General features: G+C 56.5%; 1 protein-coding gene across 1 annotated transcript in view; it reads left to right on the plus strand.

The window, feature by feature from the left end:
• The window catches only part of PITPNM2 (phosphatidylinositol transfer protein membrane associated 2), a 143,505-nt gene that overhangs the window by 31,494 nt on the left and 99,701 nt on the right, over window positions 1–12,310 (plus strand).

Raw genomic sequence — 12,310 nt, forward strand, 5'->3', positions numbered from 1 at the left:
GGAGGGAGCGTGGGACTGCTCTGGGGTGGGCGGTGTGTGAAAAGCCCGTCTCTGTCGCTTGCAGCCACACCTCCCACTGCTGTGCCGTCACTGGTTATCTTTTCACCTCCCTAGTTCGCTTCCCTTCCTCCTCTGAATTCTCGCCGTCTGTGCCCTCACTCTGCAGTTCATCACTTTTGTTTTTCCGAGCCACCATGAAATGCGCCTCTTCTTTACTTCTACTTCTAGTGTCCCTAGTTGCCCCGGTGCCTGGCCTCAGCCCCTGGGGCAGGGTTGCTCTGGAGTTGGGAATCGGTTCCTGGAACAATTAGAGCTTCTAGAGCAGCAGGAGGCTGCCTTCCAGTCATGGTCACTGGAAGGCCTCCTGGGCTGCTGTCTGCCTCCTGGGCACCGTACTGGGGGTGCACATGTGTCAGACAAACAAGAATGGGCGTTGAGCTGTACACAGGGATCACGGGAGCATCTTGGGTCCTGATGGGGGCCCTGGATTGGGTGGCGGCTTTCGTGGTGCCTGTGCAAGTTCTGTCCTCTTGTAGTCTGATTGCGCCTGGGACTCCCTGGAAATCTATTTCTCCACCTTTTTCATTTTGTTGTGAGCGCTTGTCTCTGGCTTCTGGGTATCTGGTGGAGGTGGGCCTCCAGTCCCGTATTGCCCGAGTTCAGGGGCTTGATTGGAAGGTGAGAGTCACCTGCATCGCCCCGCTGACCGTGACCCTGCCCCCGGCATCAAGATGCTGGTGGCTGCTTACCGAGAACTCCGGGCTGATGTGTCAGGCCCCCCCGCCCACCTCCCATCTCCCACCTGCCTCCCCTCTGCAGCCTGAGGTCCTGAGGTCCCGCAGTCCCAAAGGTTGATGGGTGAAAACCTCAGGTTTGAGGCTGAGAGCTCCGAGCTGGACTTCTGAGAGAAGAAAGCTTCCCGCGTGTGCTGGGGCTTTGGGTTCCGGTTCCCTGCGCAGTCTTCCTAAGCAGAGGGAGTCCTGGGCGGTGTCGGTGTCGGGTGTATCAGCCCCCAGGAGTGCATCCTGGACTGGGTCCCTTTTGTCAAATGAAGGCTCCTTTAGCCAGGCACCCCCGGTCCTGCCCTCTGGGCACATCTGGATCGCTTTGGCGTTGCTCAGGAGGAGGCCTGGCTTCCTCGATTTCCCAGCGGGCGCTGCGCAATCAGAGCGACCAGGTGTCTCACCCCTCGCCCGCTGAGCTTCTCCCTGCAGGCTGCTCCCTTCTGTGGGCCTTGAGAGCAGGACGTCGGAGGCGCCTTCCCACGCAGACCTGCAGGTTAGGACCGCCCACCAGCGTTGGAGTTGGGGGGCGAGGGGCTCAGTTGCCGTTTCCTCTTCCTCAAACATCTGACTTTATCTGAAGTACGTGGGGTAAATCGTATTAATCGATCCTGCTTCTTGCAGATATTGACTCCTCTCCACCAAGCAGGAAGGACTGATGTGCTCTCCCTGGTAGCTTTGGATTCCCCGGGCGGCCTGCGTTTCTCTCCTCGGTATAGGGCGCCCTGGGGTGCCTCTCTTCTCTTGGCTCCCCTGGGTCAGCCTGGCCCTCCCCATCCCAGCCAACGGGACAGAACAAGAGTTTGGGGGCTCCCCAGCCTGGGTGCTGCCTTGCCGTTTCCCACAAGTCATGGTCAGTGACACGGAAACAACCATGTGTGTGTTTTCAGGTAACCACCTCCCTGGATGAAACTGAGGCCTGGGGCTGTGGTGTGCTGGGGTCCTCTGTGGAGTCAGGACGAGTGACCGAATCTCCCAGAGCCTGGCTCTTTCTCTCCTTCTGCCCCGAGTTAGAGCAGGAGCCCGGGTGCCGGGCTTCCCGTCCATCCCGTTCCATCGCATATCCTGAGTCTTAGGCACAGGTCTCGCTCTCTCCCCTTTTTGTCCCACCAAGGCCTTCGGTGGGCAGAGCAGTTGAAGTGATGTTGCCTTTTCCTTTCCTAAATTTCAATGAACCCTTCTCCCTGTGTACCAGTCAGCTAGTTTGAGTTTTCGAGGCATGGAGGGTGGGCATTCCATCCCAGGACACTAACCTGGGCGGGGAGGGAGCGCTGGGGTCCCTAGTTGCGGCCGTCTCGGCCAGGCTATGAGCTGTAAAAGCACTGGCTCTGCTGAGCACACAGTAACCTGTGCAGAAGCCCTTACAATCGCTGTTTCACACGAGGAAGCCGTGGCTCAGAGACGGCAGGCATCTGGCTCAAGGTCACACGGCTGGTCAGTGCTGGGCTTGGGACTGGACCCCAAGTCTAGGTCCCGAAGCACATGGCATGATTTTCCAAATACAGCTGGACTTCCCCATGGGCTGGGGGGCCTGTCCCCAGGTGAGTCCCCGGCCTCCACTCCTCCCTGGGAAAACGGGGCGCAGCAGACAAGGCCTCAGTCATGGGCGCCCTCACTGCTGTGTTTCCACAGTGGCACCATGGGCTGTCTCCTCTAATTGCCCGTTCTTTTTAGTTGCCGTGAAAAGGCCTCCAAGTGCTAAGAAGGGAGAGTGCTATGTTGTATTTTTTGTTCTGTTGTTTTGCGTCAGTTCTTTCCCAGGTGTCTCAGCTGGGTATTGGGGGTGGGGTTGCCATGGGGACACGGGCCCTGACTCTCAGCCTCTCCGTGGTCACTCGCTGTCCTGCCGGCCGGGGGCCTGGTGGGCCCTCCTCTGAGCTCTGACATCAGCTCCCGTTGGTTGGAGGGGCCCTGCCCCAACAGAGCCTTCGTTTCCTGTCTCTTCTTCTACAGGAAGGGGGTTCTTGTCCTTCCTGACGCCCTCATGCCCAAGTTCCGCGGTGTTAGAGATGGTGGCCTTTCAGCCCACCTTATCTGCGCGTCCTCACTTAGAACTCCTCAGCTTCACTCGTTTACCCAGCGAACATTTACTCAGTACCTAGTGTGGACCGGGTACCGTCCCAGGTGCCCGAGTTGCAGGTGTGACTCCGCCTGTGTGGAGTTTATGCCCTGGTGTTGGCCCAGCACCCGCTCTGCACTCTCACCTCTGCGCTTTGCATATGCTGTTGCGGCGTCCTGAGGTTCCCTGTTCTCGCCTCTGCTCTACATCCCACGGTGGGGACGATCTCAGTCGCCCCCTACCCGCCTCTGAGCTCTTCCTGGGAGTTTGTGGCTGTGTGGGACATCGAGAGCACTGGGCCCTGGATGGCAAGAATTGAGGGCGGCGTGGAGAGAGGCGGCCCTTCTGAGATGTGAAATCACCTCCTCATCTCCTCCGCAGGGGGCTGGGGAGGAAAAGGCTGGAGGAGCAAGGTTTATTTGTAGAGAAGCTCCTTGCTCCAGAGGAGCATGGAGCCCTTCCTTCCAGTAGGTGGGGGGCTGTGGAGGGCAGGCAGGGGGCAGCTGGAGTTGTTGTCTCAGCTCGGCCTGGCTGTCTTCTGTATCCGCTCAATCTGATGCAGGAGCTCTCCATCCTCAGAGGGTTTGCCTCTGACAAGGGGTCCCAGGCTGGAGAGCGTCTGTCCTCAGCGCCTCCTCCCCAAAGCTGAGGACGTTTGCCATCCTGAGCAGGTGAGCAGAGCTTCTAGCGTGTCCTTGGGGTAGGGGCTTGGCGGGAAGGGTCCCGGGGCCCAGGCTCAGAGTCGGTCACTTCCTTCCTGACTCCTCGGCTCCTGGGGAGGGGCACTTCCTGCCATTGTCTCCGCTGAGGCCTTGGCAAGGTCACTGTCTCCTGAGGGGGAAGAGAGCTGAAGACAGGGCAGGACCTCAGACCACAGTGGCAACTGACACACTTTTCGTCCCCACCACCGCGCTGGCCTCCCCGCCTCCCCTTGGGCCCCTGGATGGAGACTGAGGGAGGGGTGAGGCTTCTTTCCTTCACCTGTGGGAGCTTCACTCCTCTCAGCACCCCAGCCCCACGTGGGAGGGTTGGCCGGCCGCTCCCTGGGCCGTAGGTCTGATGGGTGGCCTGTTAGGGGCCTCGGCCAGCGAGGGAGGCCGTGTGCACCCGTACAGAGGGCAGGAGCAAAGACTGGGGCTTGTCCTGTATTCCTTCAAGGTCCCCCCATGGTGCTTGGGAGGCAGCTGGGCGGGACCTGACGTCCCCCGTGGCCCCTCCTGACCTCTTGCATCCATAGTCCGTTTCCTAACGTGGGACCTTGGCACCCGGCCAGCCCTGCCCAGGACTCAGGTAGAACACGGAGGGGGCTTCCACCGGGTTGCTCGACCCTCCGCTTCTTTCTAGGCTCTTAGGCCCTCTCTCGCGGCCCGGGAGCGACGCCCGCCGAAGTCTGGTCCTTCCACCTCCCAGTTCGTCCTCTTCTCAAGAGCCCCAGATCCCCACTCCCTGGGTTTGCCCTCTCGGCCTCAGTGACGCACATCTTCCCGAGAGCGTACTTCATCTTCATCCACGTGGCAGGAGCCGCATTTCTCTGGCTTTGTTTCTGGTCTCTGCTCCCAGTCACGTGTGGACGTTCGCCCAGGCACCTATCAGAGAGCCAGGCTTGAGGGCCCTCGGTTCGAGCGCTCTGGGGTCGGCAGGGCAGGGCGATCAGTTGGCCTGGCCTCGGTGGTCCGGCCCAGGGCTCCTCTGGAGCTCGGTCCGCAGGCCTCCGGCACTGCAGCCCCCTCCTGGCTGCCTTCTGCTCACTCTTCCACCATGGCTGCCTTTCCCTGGTTCTAAGGAAGAGCCCACCGCTTGCGTTTCCCTTCTTGTGCTTCCCTCACGACCGGTGTCCAGTGCACTAACTGACCTGTGTTTATAACCTCCTCTTGCCCGGCAAGGAGGCGCCTGGAAGCATCTGCTTATGAGCTGACCCCACCACCTCCCAGGGACCAGACCAGGTCTGTGTCATTTCCTTGCTTTGTTCCTCCACATACTTCCTAAGCCGCGAACCTGCCTAGAACAATCACTTTGACTCCCAGAGACACTGTCCAGAGCTTGGGATTCTCAGAGGGACTCCTGGGATGACGTCTTTCAAGCTGGAGGGTTGTATGGCCTGAGACTGTTCATCTTAGCAGCGTGATCGAACCCACAAACAATCAAAATGTATTCATTCAACATGCATTTAGTGAGTAGCTGCTATTCCGGGAGCTGGGTATAAAGGAGTGATAAAACATTTAAAATTCTGGCCCTCCTGGGCTTAGAGTCTAGCGGGGGTAGACATACAATATGCAAGTAGGCAGTAAAATATATAAGCACGTCAGGTGGTGATCGGAGCTAAATAAACAAGGGAAGAGAAGGCCTCTCAAGTCAGGAACATTTAAGCAAAGGCCTGAAGGAGGCGACGGAGAGAATGGGGAGGTTATCCCAGGCAGAGGAGACAGCCTGTGCAAAGGCCCTGAGGCAGGAGCTCAGCCGGGATGTTCAGGAAATCTGAGTGAGTGGAAGAATGGTAGGGGAGGGGGTTGGAGAAATAGGAGAGCCCACATCTATCAGGACCTCGCACTCCTGTCTGGACTTTCACCTTTGACTCTGAGTGAGATGTGGCGCTACTCTAGAGCTTGGCCAGAGAAGGGCCAGGATCCGACCTGTGCTTTAAAAGGATGGTTTCTGGCTACTGTGTTGAGAACACACTGGATGGGGTGAAGGGAGGAAGCAGGGAGACCAGCAGGGGCACGGATGCAGCACGTGAGGTGGTAGGCCCTGGACCAGGGTGCCAGCGGTGGAGGTGATGAGGGAGTTGGGCTCCAGGTACGTTTTAAAGGTAGAGCTGGAAGGAATCACTGAGGAATTAGGCAATCCTCGTTGTGTGGACTTTTAAAAACAGGTTCTCATGAGCTTGGAAGGACCTAAGAGATCATCTAGTCCAACCTTTTCACTTAACCTACTGGGTAACTGAGGCCCAGTAAAGGAAGTTACTTGTCCAGAGTCACACAGCAAGCTGGTTAGTGGCAGAGTCAAGACTTGAGTTTTTGACCCCATGTTTTTGTAGCTGAACTGATTGGCAGCTGTGGGAGGAGACCTGCAGAGGTCTGGGGTCCCGAGGGAAGCAGGGCTGGCCCCCAGCACAGCAGCTGAGCATGGGATTCTGGCAGATTCCATCGGCCGGCAGGAACCCGGGACATTGTAAACTGACATTTATGGGTGCTGTGTGCCTGTAACGGCTCTTCCCAGGCTGACATTTTGACCTCAGTTGGGCAGAGGTCTTGAGGGTCATGTCTGAGCTCTTGGGCAGATCAGAGACAATACTCCTGTGCATGTTTTTGAAGATTTTATTGAGCTTCTGTTAAGTGCCAGCCCAGAGACAAGACGCCCTTGCTCTGGAGGACCTAACAGTTTGGGAGACGGACAGGTGAACCAACGATGCCCCCGCGATCGTGGGCAATCAGGCCCGTGCAGGAGCTGTCCACGCTTGGGATCTCTGTCCGAGGACAGGCACTAAACAGCCGCTGCAGTCACCAGATACCCCAGGGGACACAAGCCAGAGGCCTTCCGTACACCAGGGTGGTCTGCTTAAACCCATGATTCATCTCTTAGAATAAAGGGGGCAAGGAGAGTCGGCGGGGGCTGGCATCTCGCTGCCCTACAGCCGTGTCACCGAGCACAGGCTTCACTTAAACTGTGAGGACCCGGGTGCACCCCCTGAGAGGCAACCTTTTATTGCCAGCACTTCCCATGTGCTTTCTTGTGCAGGGCGCTGGGCTGGTAACTTTTCTTTAGTCCGCAAGCCAGCTCTAATGGCCGGCTTTAAGGTCACTGGTGACCCTCGAGATACAGCACGAGGCCCGTGAAGCTCCCAGCTCAGCTTGGAAAGAGCTGGGTATCATCCGCAGGCTCTTCCGTGTGAGGGCTGCCTGGGAAGATAAAGAGAGATTTTGCTTTCACTCTCTATGGAAAAGCTGGATCTATAGGCCAAAGCGGGGAAGACTCCAGTTTGATTTTTCTTTTAGCCTTTTAACTTGATCTGTCCCATCACAACAGCGGTATTCTTGAGGCCAACTTGGAATTGCTTCCACGGGGTGATGTACGGGCTGTCTCCAGAAGTGGTTCTTGTGCCCTTGGGTCTGATTAGCACCCTGGCGGCCACAGGTGATCCCAGGACAGGGCTGATGAGAATGTGGTGCCCAGACGTGGGAGATCCGGCCAGACCACTGAAGTGAGGCTTGAGTCTCAGTGGGCTGGTATCATGCCAGCCCCTGTCCTTTTGTTGGCATCTTCCTCGGAGGCTAGAGGAGTGGGGAGATGGCAAGGAAGAAAGAAACACCCAGACAGGTTCCCTCCAGTGCACAAGCCGTTTAGTCCCCGCCTGTCCTGGGCTGCAGCACCTGGAGATGACTGGGAGCCCTTCCTAGCACCCCTGGGGTGACTCTCTCCAGGACGGCCGAGGTTGGGCACTGTGCTCAGGGTGTGCTCACATCGGTGGTGGATTTCGGGATCCACATCTCCTCTCCTGGCGCCAGTTTCCCTGAGAAAAGGGAGTCCGTTGGCTTGTCCCCCGCAGCATGCTTTCCAGGATGTGGGCTCCCAGACGGGAGGAGCTGCCTTAAGTCGGGTGATCATTTGACTAACACGTGTTAAGCACCTTCTGTGTGCGCGAGCTGTGCCATGTGCTGGAGGTGAAAATAAAGCAGAGTTGTGCTTTGAGGGGCTTGGAAGGAGAGCCACGCCTCCTTCTCCTTCCCTCAGTCACTTCTTGCCTCTAGTTCGCCTACAAGTTATAAATACTCTGGGGAAGTATGTCGCACTCACTCCCTGGTACCTCCCTGTGCATAAGCTTATTCAGTGGACCCAAGAAGCAGGCCAGGGCGGCGAGGATGAGAGGAGGTGGCAGTAGGGAGCCGGCATTCCAGCAGGAGGACTCCTCCAACATCGCAGATTGCCCCGGGGCCAGCCCTGTCCCGTGCTTCACGCCCATCGCAAGGGGACATCTGAGGTCATGGGCATGTTTTCTTGAACCGTTAAAGCATCTTGCAGAGATGGCCTAGATTTGAAAAGACTGTGACCAGAAGAAAGACAATGAGAAAAGCGGTGTAGGGCACCCCGCCCAGCTCCTGGCACGTAGTAGTTGCTCAGTAAATCAGTGTTCCTTTCCTAATGTAAGGAAACAAATCCGTCAGAGTCGGCCGAGGCTCCCAGGGCCTGCGCTGCCTTGGGATGAGGGCTGTGCCCTGGCCAGCAGAGCTGTCTGATCAGTGTCTGCGTGGGGCACGGGGTATGCGGGAGAGTGGCTCCTTCCATCTGTGGGATCGGGAAAGGCTTCTGGAACCAAGCCCTTTAGAGTTATGGCAGCACAGCGCGAAGGATGGTGTTTGAGGACATAGCTGCCCGAGGTGAGGCAGCCTGGGCCTCAGTCTTCTCCCACATAGAAGACTGGCCAGTGCTAGGCCAGCTCCTAAGTCTCGTGTGTGACACAGGAGGTAAGGGACAGACCTGGCTTGCAGAACCTGAAAGCCAGCAGAATGCCAGGTGTGGCGACCCTGGTGCCCAGACTGCCCTTCCAGCAGGCAGAAGGGACTCCCTTGCTCTGGCTCTCCGAGCACCTGGGCTTACACACCTCTGTGCAAACTGGGTTTGCACAGTTTTCTTTTTAAACAACTCAATGGAGATATAATTCATATAGCGTATAATTCATCCATTAAAAGTGTACAATTCAATGGTATTTTGCATATTCACAGACTTGTTCAGCCAGCATCACGGTCAGGTTTAGAGCATGTCCATCATCCCCCCAAAGAAACCCCACGCCCTCTTAGCTGTCACTTCCCTCCCCCAGCCTCGGGCAACCACTCATCCCCTTTCTGTCACTATGGATTTGCCTATTCCGGACATTTCGTATAAATGGAATCCTACAACACGTGGCCTTCAGTGACTGGCTTCTTTCGCTCATGATAATGTTTTCAAGGCTCGACCGCGTGGTAGCCTGAATCGGTACTTCACTCCCTTTTACCGCAGAATAACATTCCATTGTGTGGATGGACCCTCATTCATCTATCCGTTTATCAGTTGATAGGCATTTACATTTTTCCCACTTTTTTGTTTTCAGCCGCACCTTGCAGCATGTGGGATCTTAGTTCCCCGACCAGGGATCGAACCCATGTACCCCTGCAGTGGAAGCGCGTAGTCCTAATCCCTGGACTGCCAGGGAATTCCCCCCACTTTTTGATTATTGTGAATAATGCTACTGTGAACATTCACGTATACGTTTTTGTGTGGACCTACGTTTCATTTCCCTTGAGTATATCCCTAGGAGGAGAATTGCTGGGTCATATGCTAACTCTATGCTTAACATTTTGAGGAACTGCCACACTTTTCCAAGGCGGCTGTCAATTTTTCAGTGCACACTGTTTTATAATGATTGTTGTGCAGAACTGTGTAGTGTGGTGGTTAATGCAGCCTCCAGAACCAAGCTGCCTGGCTTTAGAACCTGGCTGGGAGACTTGGGACAGTCCCCTTCACCTTTCCCAGCCTCAGTTTCCTTATCTGTAAAACGGGGACAAGATTATCGTGCTCACTGCATGTTGTCATGGGGATTAAATGAGAATATCTACAAAGTGCTTGGTGAGGGCTGTGTCTGTGTTCACTGTTATAAGTATTTCTCTCTAGATTGCAGGTGCTGGGCACGTCGTAGGTACTCTGTGACGTTTGAAAGGCTGCAGAATTTGCTTTTTGGGAGGTGCCCCCTTTTTCAGTGCTTTTGATTCTTCTGATCACCCCTGGGAAAGCCGTCTAGGCTGTCAGTGTCTTGTACCCTGGGAATCTCTCTTCACCTGGAGGGTCTGGCACAGGGCCTTGTGAGGTTGGGGGTGGCCCCTGGACTTGCTTCAACTCCAGGAGGCACTTAAACCTTAAAGCCAGGGACGCAGGGAGCATTCGGAGCCAGGTCTCTGGGACCGGGAGCAGTTTGGTTAACTCAGAAGCTGGGGAGGCAAGACCCAACCCCATGACGGCAGCCCCTGTTCCTCGGCACCCCAGCTCCTGCTCTGCGATCAGCCACTGGGAAGGAGGGTGCATCCCTGGCGGGAGCCCCACAGAGAATCAGCTCAGTGACTGGAAAGCGTCGTCAGAGCTCCTGTGCTGCAGATGTGGCCTGGAGTCCCCAGTGCCTCGCCAGCTCCCAGGTGCAAAGACGGGCCTGCCCCCTCACCTGGCTGTGGTCCTTCTGTCAGAGCCCTGGCAGAGCAGCAGCTCCTTAGTCTGGCAGCACTGGGTATTCTCCGAGGGCTAGTAGTGCCTGGCAGCCTGCGTGCTGTCCAGGTGGGGAGGCAGAGCGCGAGAGCACCCAGGCTTATCATTTGCCTGGATTGCTGAAGGGGGTCCTGCTATAGGGTTCCATACTTTAGAAAAAAGCTGGGGTGGGTGGCGCAAAGATACCAGCTCTGGGTGAGCGTGAAGGAGGGAATCAGTTTACTCTCTCATCTGGCAGATGTTTACCGTGCCAGGCAGTGGGTCACAGTGAGGGAGGAGAACTCTCCATCTGGGATCAGACACGTATCAGAGCATGTAATACATCAGTAAAGGGAGGCACAGAGTGCAGCCGAAGCAGAGAGCAGGCAGTGGCCGACTGCCTGATGGAGAAGATTTCATAGAAAATGGGACATTTCTGTTGGGTTTTGAAGGATGCACAGGAGTTTACCAGAAGGGAAGGGGGAAGGGCACAGAGAACAGCAGGAGCCAGTGCCTTTAGTACTCATAGTGTGTGGTATGTTTGGGGAATGGGAGAAGTCCTAAGTGTCAGAAGTGCGGGTCAAAGGTGGTGAGTTGGAGATCAGGCCAGGAAAGGGGCTGGACCCTGTAAAATTCCAGCCAACACACACACCAAGGAGCTCCCAGCAGGGAAGCTCTACCTACAGAGTTGAGACAAACCTTGTTTTAAACCCAGCTCCATCACTAACTGCAAAGTGGTCTTGAGAAGATTGGGGGTTCAGCTTCCCAGAGGCTTCATGTCATCATCTGTGGAATGGTCAGGTCGAATCTACCTTGCTCAGCAGCCAGGATTAAATGGCACCTATGTGGGGCACTCTGTGATCACTCCACAACCGGGGGTTCTTTCCCTCCTTGTGGGGAGGTGCTTCTAGAGCCCTGGCCCTGCCCTGGAGAGACCTGGGATGGGCCGGGGCTCACAGGAGGGAGGGACGGACAGGGAGTCAGATGTAAGTCAGGACTGGGGGCTAGAGATCCAGGCAGGGAGGGGGTGTCAGGGACCAGCCCAGAGGCCCCGTCATAGAAGCAGGGGCAGCATGAGATCAGAAAGCTCCTCCCTGTTGGGAGCAGTGACAGGTCAGAGAACACCCCAGGCAGGCCACAGCCATAGCCACAGGGATGGTGAGGGAGTCTTCTGAATCCCATGTGCTCAAAAGCTCTGCCCTTCAGATGTGTGATTGGGTCCAGCCCCTTTCCCAGTCTGAGGTCCAGCTCACCACCCTTGACCCCGCAGTTCTGCCACCTGGGACTTCTCCCATTCCCCAAACATACCACGCACTTTGAGTACTAAAGGCATTGGCTCCTGCTGTTCCCTGTGCCTTTCCCCCTTCTCTCCTGGTAAACTCCTATGCATCCTTCAAAGCCCAACTGAAATGCCCCCTCTTCAATTAAATCTTCCCCATCAGGCAGTTATCCACTGCCTTCTCTCTGCTCTGGCTGCACTCCGTGCCTCCCTCTATTGATGCACTGTGCGCTGTTAATGTGTCTGTCCCCCGTCCCAGATGGTGAGTTCTTCCAGGACTCTGAAGCTGGCTGGGGAGGAGGAGCCACCCACTGGTTCCCCCACAGTCCCAGCTGCTTCCCTGACCAGCCAGGTTGTCTTCGAGTCACCCTCCCTGCCAGGAGGTGAGAAGTGGCCGGGTCAGCAGGAGACAGTGCATACACTTCCATGGTGAGCCCTGTACCTGTGTCCAAGTGCAAGGGGGTGAGGCAGCAGGGAGACGCCCTGCAACCTTGGTCTGGCGGGTGGCCTGCTTTTTGTGTGTGTGCCCGGGCACGAGCAGAGCCCTCGTGCCCGCTCCCTTTGACTCTCCGTTCTCCTCTGAGCTGATCAATGTGCTGATATCCATCAGGAAACCGTGTCACCTTCGTTCTCTCCGTAGCCCGGCAGCCATGAGGTATCATTTTGGACTTGTCCACCGCATCACTACAGAGGACCGCGGCCAGCAGGGAAAGAGGGATTATGTTGTTCCCGTCTGGCTTCGGCTGCCTTCCCGGCCCCATCCAGCTGTTCCCTGTTACCCACGGCCAAGCGGCAGATGTGGGGAGCAAGGTCAGCCGGGAGCTGGAGACCTGTCTGTCATCTTCACGTGAATGTCTTCAAGGCTATTTCTGGCCTCGCCATTATCCCCACGGCTTTGGGGGATAAATATAGACACGGATTGAGAAGCCCCAGTGGCAGGCAGGCAGCGCTGGAGAGCATGCGGACGGGGTGCTTGGCTATAAATAA

Source organism: Grampus griseus, assembly GCF_964374135.1.
Source record: "Grampus griseus genome assembly, chromosome: 12".
Classification (NCBI taxonomy): Eukaryota; Metazoa; Chordata; class Mammalia; order Artiodactyla; family Delphinidae; genus Grampus; species Grampus griseus.